Below are 8,504 nucleotides of genomic sequence, written 5' to 3'. Positions count from 1 at the left end.
ATTTCCTGTGTTTTCATGTAACAGAAGGGGTTACATCAGTATAAAATCCTTTTTCAGAAGGGCAATTAGCAGATTTTTGGTCCATGCCATGGCCATTGTTACAGTATTATCTGCCATAGAGTATGCAGATGCAGAGACAGAGAGAGGCCAACCCCAACCATTAGAGATTGTTTTTGGCCACCTCTTCTAGAAGTAAAACAGTTTTCCTCTAGGCTTTAGCCTGGATTCTTTCTTCAGAGATTCAAATTCTTGTGTTTTCCTTATTTCCAGGCTTTCTTAAAGCCCTGATTCCAATGTGCTGGCTTTCATTAGAAATCTAGCAGCCTAGTTTTGCCGTACAATTATGGCTACACTGCAGTCCAGAAATGTGCTTCCCACACCCATAGACAATATTTCTATAGATGGATAAAAGCTCCTGAGGTAACAACCACCCTGCAGCTCAAACCTTAAATGTGTGCTTTATGGCTGGAGATGTAGCCAGCACACTTAGACACGGCTATCTGTTTATGCTGGGTTGGTGTGTAAAGTCACTGTTCTGGGAAGTCCTTCACTCCTCGAGCAAAGGGACAGATCATCCCAAGCTTGGCTAATGAGCACGTGAACTTGAACTGAGAGTAAACCTCTCGGTCTTGTCCTCTCAGTCTCATCAATACACAATTGCCTTTCACTTGCAACCGTATTTATAAAAAAAAAAAAAAAAAAAAAGGAGCTGCCTTTTATTAACAATTGTACCCCATCAGCACAGTACAGAGTTCTTTCAGTTTCCCAAAATTCCCAAATCATCCGAGTTCACTGAAGTCCATCATTAGCAACTCTCTCCAAACCTACTGAGTGAGGGGTACACACCTCTCAGACCAGTTCCTTCGGAGTGGGGTTGTTTCAGCTGCTTGTTCTCTACTAGGAGCTCTCTCAGGTAGACTGTCCTGCCAATAAGCCCAAGCTGAGTCACATCAGCATTTAGATAAATGTACTAGCACAGATGTCTGTAGCACCTCTCTCCAGTGTGATGAGCTGCTGTACTTGCTACAGCCCAGTCCTCCTCTCCCTACACAAGTTTCCCCATGACATTTAAGATTGAAATCAAGTTACCCCTGTGTGGTACCTGACTTTTGGGAAAACTCAGAAAGGTCATGAAAATCCCTTGAATGCAGGTCCAGTCTGCATCCCTGGTTGTCTAGCACAGTGACAGACTTCACTGGACAGGTAACACTTGCAAATGCAGAAAGCAGCCTTTTCCAAAAGCACAAGAAAAAGATCTCCTTTTATGCAGTGCCTGGATATGTAACTGTTATATTGGGCAGTTCTTATGGATTTGACATGAAACCCCCCTGTACCTCACACCCTTCATGGTAATCAGATACACAATGAGCTCCTCCCTCTGATGTGTGGCTAATACTAAAGATCTGCAGACTTCAGAAAAATTGTTTATTCCACACAGGAATGCATTTCTGTTTCCCAACTCTGCACAATGATGTTTTGCTACTATGCAAATCAGGGTGATGTTTATGTTGATACAAATTAGCACTTTTCAAGCGTTAAGTCATCCAGAGAGGCAGGCAGGACAGTAAAGCCAGGAGAATAATTCGCAGCTAATAATTTATCTAATGACTTTTTACCACTCATGGAATATCCACAAGCAAGGACAGAATCTCCTTTATTTCAAGTAAGCGGAAACGTCTGTGCTATAAAAAAGCAAGAGCAACCTCAGAGGATATGGTGATGTTAGGCATGCTAACATTAATTTGGTCAGATACCACTAGCAGTCAAGCTGGGAGCACTGGTCACAGAATGGAGTAGTGCTCAGGATTTGCCCACTTCTTGAGCAGGTTTCATCCTCTCTGCTCAACTCTGTGTAATGGTTCTTTGCTTGCAGGTCTAAAAGCTAACTCAGGTCTGTCCCCAGGTGCCACTGGCACAGTATCAGATATGTGTCTTGTATCTATCTGGATTGTGTTTGTTTGGAAAGAGGATTTCTCAGGGTATTGGTTCAGTGGCTCCAACAAACATTTGAGCTGTTGTACCCCTTCCAAGAAAAATCCCAGGCAGTCCTGCCTTTTTCTAAAATGATGAATTCATTATGGCAACATAAACTAGCTTATTTTTAGCCATTTCGTATTCAGTCAGTGTGTGCATGCATATGGGGGGGGTGGGGGGAGAAGGGTCTATCCCTTCAGCTCCTGCCAAGTCAGTTTTGAATCCATCAAACAACTTGAACCAAATTTGACAGATCTGTAGAGACCTCAGAAATACTCAGCTCTGATAAATTTTAGGCAAGCTGGGAGATGGATAGAGGACAGAGACTCTCATAATGCTGAAAAAGGACACAAGAGAGATCTTTTAAATGTCCCCAATGCAGTAAAAGGCAGTTGGTACTCATGCCTTCCTGAAGAAAGAAGCTGTGAGGAAACGGGGTTGTGTTACTTCTGCTACTCTCAAAATGATCCACACAACTTTGTAGCAAAGCCTTGAGAGAAGAGGAAGGAGGCAAACAAACAGATATTCCTACCACATCTATCGGACAAGTCTGGCCCTGAAACAGAAATCTGAACAAGCCCATGCTGTGGATCAATTAATGTTACAGTGTTCTTCAAAAGAAACTTCACTTTCTAGTTATGTTACATTTAGGAGTGTCATCTTAGACAGCTCAGCTGCAAAATCGCTGGCTGCAGAGGCTTGAGGGAATCCATTGAGCAAAGCTTTTCAGTCATTGTTTGCAGAGGTGCTGCCTTTGAATAAAGGCACTGAGTTTTTAAGTAATTGTGAATCTGTCTAACTAAAACCACAGCTTATCCAACGTGTTAGAGGAGAAAAGAGAAAAAAAAAAAAAGGATCAGCAATTTCTGTCTTGAAGGTGGGTATCTTAGCGTTATTGATCTGCTCTGAGGTAGAAGTGCAGGAGGTGCTGAGGTGAAACATTTAAATACAGCCCCCACTGTTTAGGCATTTAAGTGCTTGTAAAATGTCTGACTGTGGCATTGTTTTAAAAATTGTGCACAAGAATGAAGATTAAAACCCCAATTAAGTTCTTAAAAGCGTCTTAGATGCTCTGCAGGAAAAGGAGTCGATTTTAGATGTGAAACAATCTCCAAACCCACCAACAGACCCACAGCCATTAATAGTCTTAACTCAGCAAAGACTTAATCATGTGTAAGGAGCCAAGATGAAATTTGTCTGTATTGTGCTGCTTTCTAGAAGTACCATGACACTTATAATGTCATTGGAAACCCAATTAGGCATCTTTCTGCAGACAATTCTAACATTCAGGATCCAACACAGTGCAATACAGGCCCAGTGGGCAGAGCTAAGCAGAACTGGGATCAGTAAACCATATTGTTCACAGCCTGACTCATCAGTCACTTCACCTTCCCAGGTGCATCAAGGTGGAAATTTATTATATTGCTCCTAACCTTCAGTATTTCTCTCCAGCCCTCTGCTGGGAATCAAACACAGGGGGACTTCCCAAGTCCACAGGGAGATAGTGCTTAGCTTGCTAACATGCTCCAGGTCTCATCCCTGCCAGCTTGCACCAGGCAGGGCAGGGCACCACTGGGTGGTTCTTGTGCCTGTAAGCACAAGGGATGCATAGCGGCTGTGCCTGGCCTCCGTCACACAGGCGTTCCCACGGGACAGAGGCGTTCTGCGCTGTCAGCACGATATTCCTGCCAGTTCAGTTCACCTTCAGGGTTATCACATCATGTCAGTATTATGAAGCTCCTGTATGCAAAACTAGAGAAAAGCAAGGCTTGTCCACATGCAGGTTTCTACCAATGGCCCCACACTGACTCTCTCCTGCCAGAGCCATACCTGGCATAGCTTTGGAGGTGAAGAGTTTGATCTAGAGCAGAGATACACCAGCACAACACAACCAAGCTAAATAGAGCATATGAAGAGGAATTGGGAGGCACCAAGCCTGTGGGTTACATCAGAGCTGTCTTTCCACAAGAAGAAACAGCTGATTAATCACCCTGCCTTAGCTATTACAAGTAAGAGGAGACAGACTCTGCTTCCAAGCCCAAACAGGCACAGAAAAGAGCTGTGTGATGAATGTAGAGGGGAAAAAAAGCCACACACTGACTTGTGGATTGGCCCAGAGCGTATTCCTGTTGAGAGCTCCGTTCTGAGGATGGTTTGAGTGACAGGAGGAAAGGCACAAAAGCATCCTTTGGGGAAATGGGAATGTATGCAGAGAGCTGCAGGAAGGACAGTATTAAGCCATAGTGTCTCACTGTTGGTCCTCATTGATTCTTCAGGTGGTCTGAAGCTGACAAATTTTTCCTCCAGCCCTCCTATGCCTTTGCTGTGCAGCCACATAGGTGACTCATGCAAATGGTTTGCAGCTTACAGGAAACACTGTCTGCTCCCTATTCAGCTTGTTGCTGTTCAGTGCCCCTTTTCTTGGCTCCATTTCCCGTGGAGTGATGACTTTTTCCATCAGCTTTTGCCAAGAGTGGTGGTTCTAAGATGCAAACCTGCAGCACATGCTGTAATTCTCGGAGTTGCATCAGAAGATGGCTGTGAACAGCATAGAACAGGCTCAGTACATTGGTCCCTCAATACAAGCTGCATTCTAATTTCCTCGTGGACTCAGATACAGTGTTACTGCACACTGCTAAACAGCTGTCACACCCCACCCCAGACACAGTTGCATCTCATTGACAAGTTTTAAAATTCCTGTTTTAGGAAATCAGCAAAGTGTTTTAGGAGGGGAAAAAATCCTAACAGCATCACATGGCATTACTAATTTACTCAGCTAAATCAGCAACCGCCATCCTTGTTGGCTTTGGACCACACTGGAAAAGACTGCTTCTATCTTATAGAAATTGGGGATGGTTTAGTAAAATTGCATCTGATCTCATGACTGCAAAGAGACTGCATTTTTATCAGCCATTCCCAAGTGAAACCAATGTCCAAGGAACAGAATGATTAAATAATCGGGCTACTAGCAAGAAAGGAGACAGGATAAGAAGCAGCCAGTTCTCAAACCTTGATAATGCAGAGGAACATTACAGATGCCATGACAGTGGAAAACTGGGGAGAGCAGGCCCAGGAGATATAACACTGTGCCAACAACGCATGCCTAGCACATGCACTCACACACAGCCAGGCACCTCTGATGAGCAGGACAGACAGCTGTCAAATGAAACATGGCAAGAAGCTGAGATTTCCTTTTCTCTTCCTTTTTAATTGATTAGAAAAAGCAACAAAGCCACAGACATCTTTATGGAGTTCACACAAGTGTTTCAGGTGTCCCTAGTAGTGACATTTGAGACTTTTCAAACCAGTATCTCCAGCTACTACCACTTCCAGCAGAAGAACCACAGACCTTTCTAACACCTCCCTGGACAGAGTCTTCTCAATAATTTCCCCAAGCAAGGACCTTCTATCATAGCCACAGTCCCATTCACCCAAGTTCCCACCCAACTTACCCAAAACTCAGCAAACCTTTCCAGATCTGATAGCCTGGGATCCCCGTCCCTCCCTCCACCTTGGGTCCCTTCCACCTTGCTCTTAGCTTCAATATAAGGGATCCTAAAATGATAATGAAGAACAAGAGGCTGGACCACATCTTGCATTACGGTACCAACAACCTTGTCAAGGACATCATTAAAGATACAGGGACATGCTACAAATGCAGGACAGAATGAGGCCCAGTGCCTTGCTAATCTGAAGTATCGGTCATGCTCCTAAACTCACTATTTTTATAAGACAGCCTCTGTCCTTTTTTGACTGACACTGAACTTTATTTTTTCTTTAACCTGTGCTGAGAAAAGTTGTATTTGGTGGCACAATAGGGAACAAAAAAAGAATTCACCATTCTTTTTGAAAGCAATAGCACCAACAACAACTTTCAGGGGCAAAATATGGAGTAGAAGGTGAGTAAATACAGTACTTACTGTACAATTTGATCCGTGTAAGATTGATCCTTTTATTATTAACTTTAATCTTAACTTATTTAACTTACTAATCTTTTTCCTCTGTTGACCAAAACTGAAGATATGTATTTTCTTTTCTTGGCCTCTTTAAACTGATATGATGTATCCTTTACACCCACCAACTGTGAAAGGCGAGCGCCAGTCCATTCCACATAACTTTTCCTTTTTTTTGAAGATTAGGCCAAAGTGTTGCATATTCATTACCACATCAAGAATACTTTGCCTCAGGCCTGCATTTCTTGGTGTGCTGTAATGAGTTCAGGACCCCAGCTGTCTGCCTGGGGATTTAAAACACTGATATTTAATACTAAATTATAGGGCAGAATATTTCGTTTTACTTTTTTTTGCTGAATTAGCATATTTATAATGGTACACTCTATAGCCACTAAATAAAGCGAACAACACTGTCTTTGGGTTAACATGGTCTGGCCCTAGCCAGTTCAGTTTTTGGATGCCAGTCTCTGCTCTTAACCCATTATTGGATCTCCCTAATGTCACATCTCCCACTAGCGTCCAATAACGCACTGGAGCAAACTGCAACATATTCCTACCATGTTTATAGAAGCCAGCTTAGAGCCCACTATACTAACAGCTTTAACAAGCCCTACACAAAGCAGGGCAGCTAATAAAACCAAAATGTTCTGCAGTTAATCCTTGGAAGTTTGCCACTGAGATCCCACCAACACCATTTTAGGAATAGTGGCTTCATCAAGCTCAAACCCTGCTTTCATCTAATGAAACAACCTAGATCCACGTTCTGACAACACACCTCACAGCTTTATGCTTCCTCTGGGTTCTCTAATGACAATCTACAAAACATGTACAGCATCAGATCTAGACTGGGAAATTTTTTAAAGAACATCAGCATTCTGGAAGGAACAGCAGAGTAATTAGTGTTTCTCGAAGTAGTGCCAGATGTGTTTAAAAGCCACAAAGATAAACAGGAGGGGAAAACCTGCAGTTTGAATTGAAGCTAGTAAGAGTATAAACAATCCTCTCCAATAGCCACAAGCTGATAGATATAAGTTCTTGCTAATTCTTTTTCCTCATCAAATGTGTCTTTCATATCTGTTTTCCCACTTGAAGTTACACAAGCATGCACTTCCTCAGTTAGTGTGCTGGGGTAGAACATGTTAAAGGTAAAAAAAGATTAGTCCAGTTTTCCTCCAGAAAAGCTCCAAGACACTCAGTGCCTCAATTAGCAGGAAAACCATGAACCACCCACCTTCTGCTATGCTACCTTATCTCATTGCAGTGGGAGATAGGTAGGAACAGTTTTGTGTATCTCATGAGAACTGCCTCAGCACCACAGGAACCACAGCCCTATCCTTGAACATACTGCTTTGCCCTTATTTCTTTCTGCATGCTTATTTCCTGGAACAATGGTCAGTTTGGATTGTTAGTGGTCTGTCAAAGAAAGACATACACAGCTGAGCAACATCAGAATGGGTCATAGTTCTTTTAGTCCCCTATGTGGAGATAAAAAAGAGGGAAGAAAAAAAAAAGAGAGAGAGAGAGGAAGTCTTTCCTGTGACTATTTTTGATTCACATAATCTTACCCCTACTTTGCTATATTAGCATACAGGATAGTGTCCTGGTTTCAGCTAGGGAGGGAGCATAGACAGGACAGCTGGCCCAGCTGGCCAATGGGGTATTCCATACCATGTGACGTCATGTTCAGTATATGAATGGTAGCCATGATCCAGGAAGTAGCAATCGCTACTTGGTTATCGGTCAGCGTGGGTGGTGGGCAATTGCATTGTGCATAACTAATTTTGTATATTCTATCATTATTATTATTATTTTCCCTTTTCTGTTCTATTAAACTGTGTTTATCTCAACCCACGAGTTTTTCTCACTCTTACCCTTCCGATTCTCTCCCCGTCCCGCTGCGGGGGCGGGGGGGGGGGGGGGGGGAGGCGGGAGCAGGGGAGTGAGCGAGCAGCTGTGTGGTGTTTGACTGCCTACTAGGTTAAACCACAACAGATAGCTTCAAAAGAAGTCCAACTGCAGAACTCTGTTCCAGCAAGTAAATAGCAGGATCAGAACATATTCATTCCTTCACCAGCAGCAAGACACCACCAGGACGTAATGCTCTGACTGAATTCCTCCTACTTCAGTTCTCTGATTTCAACAACATCTTGACATGTATAGCAACGCTTTGAGTTCTAGAGCAGAACAGAAAATAAGTGTTCTTCTGCTCAGGATATGGTTTCTGTTAGTTTTACTTCCTACTCCAGCCTTTAGGGTAATTGAGGTTAGGACCTAGACTAAACACAACCCTACTTCAGAAGGGCAGAGAAGGGTTATAACCACACACTCCCCTAGCAAATCTAGCCCAAATGGGAAGCCATTACTAGATGATCCCTGCAAACATGACTTCAGCAGGGATAAGTGCGTAGGGTTGCAAGTTCAGTGGTTTGGCAGTAGTGGTATCTAAAGAGTACTAGATAACTACATCTTAACTTCAGAGACCACACGATCTGTTTTGGCCTTTACAGTGTTTTGTTCCTCTCTGCACAACCAGTCCAAGTGACTAATAGCTGCCTGGAAAGAGGAAGAAAAACTGTG

Source organism: Calonectris borealis, chromosome 7 (assembly GCF_964195595.1).
Source record: "Calonectris borealis chromosome 7, bCalBor7.hap1.2, whole genome shotgun sequence".
Lineage (NCBI taxonomy): Eukaryota > Metazoa > Chordata > Aves > Procellariiformes > Procellariidae > Calonectris > Calonectris borealis.
The sequence above is the reverse complement of the archived record's forward strand: the minus strand, read 5'-3'. Positions refer to the sequence as shown.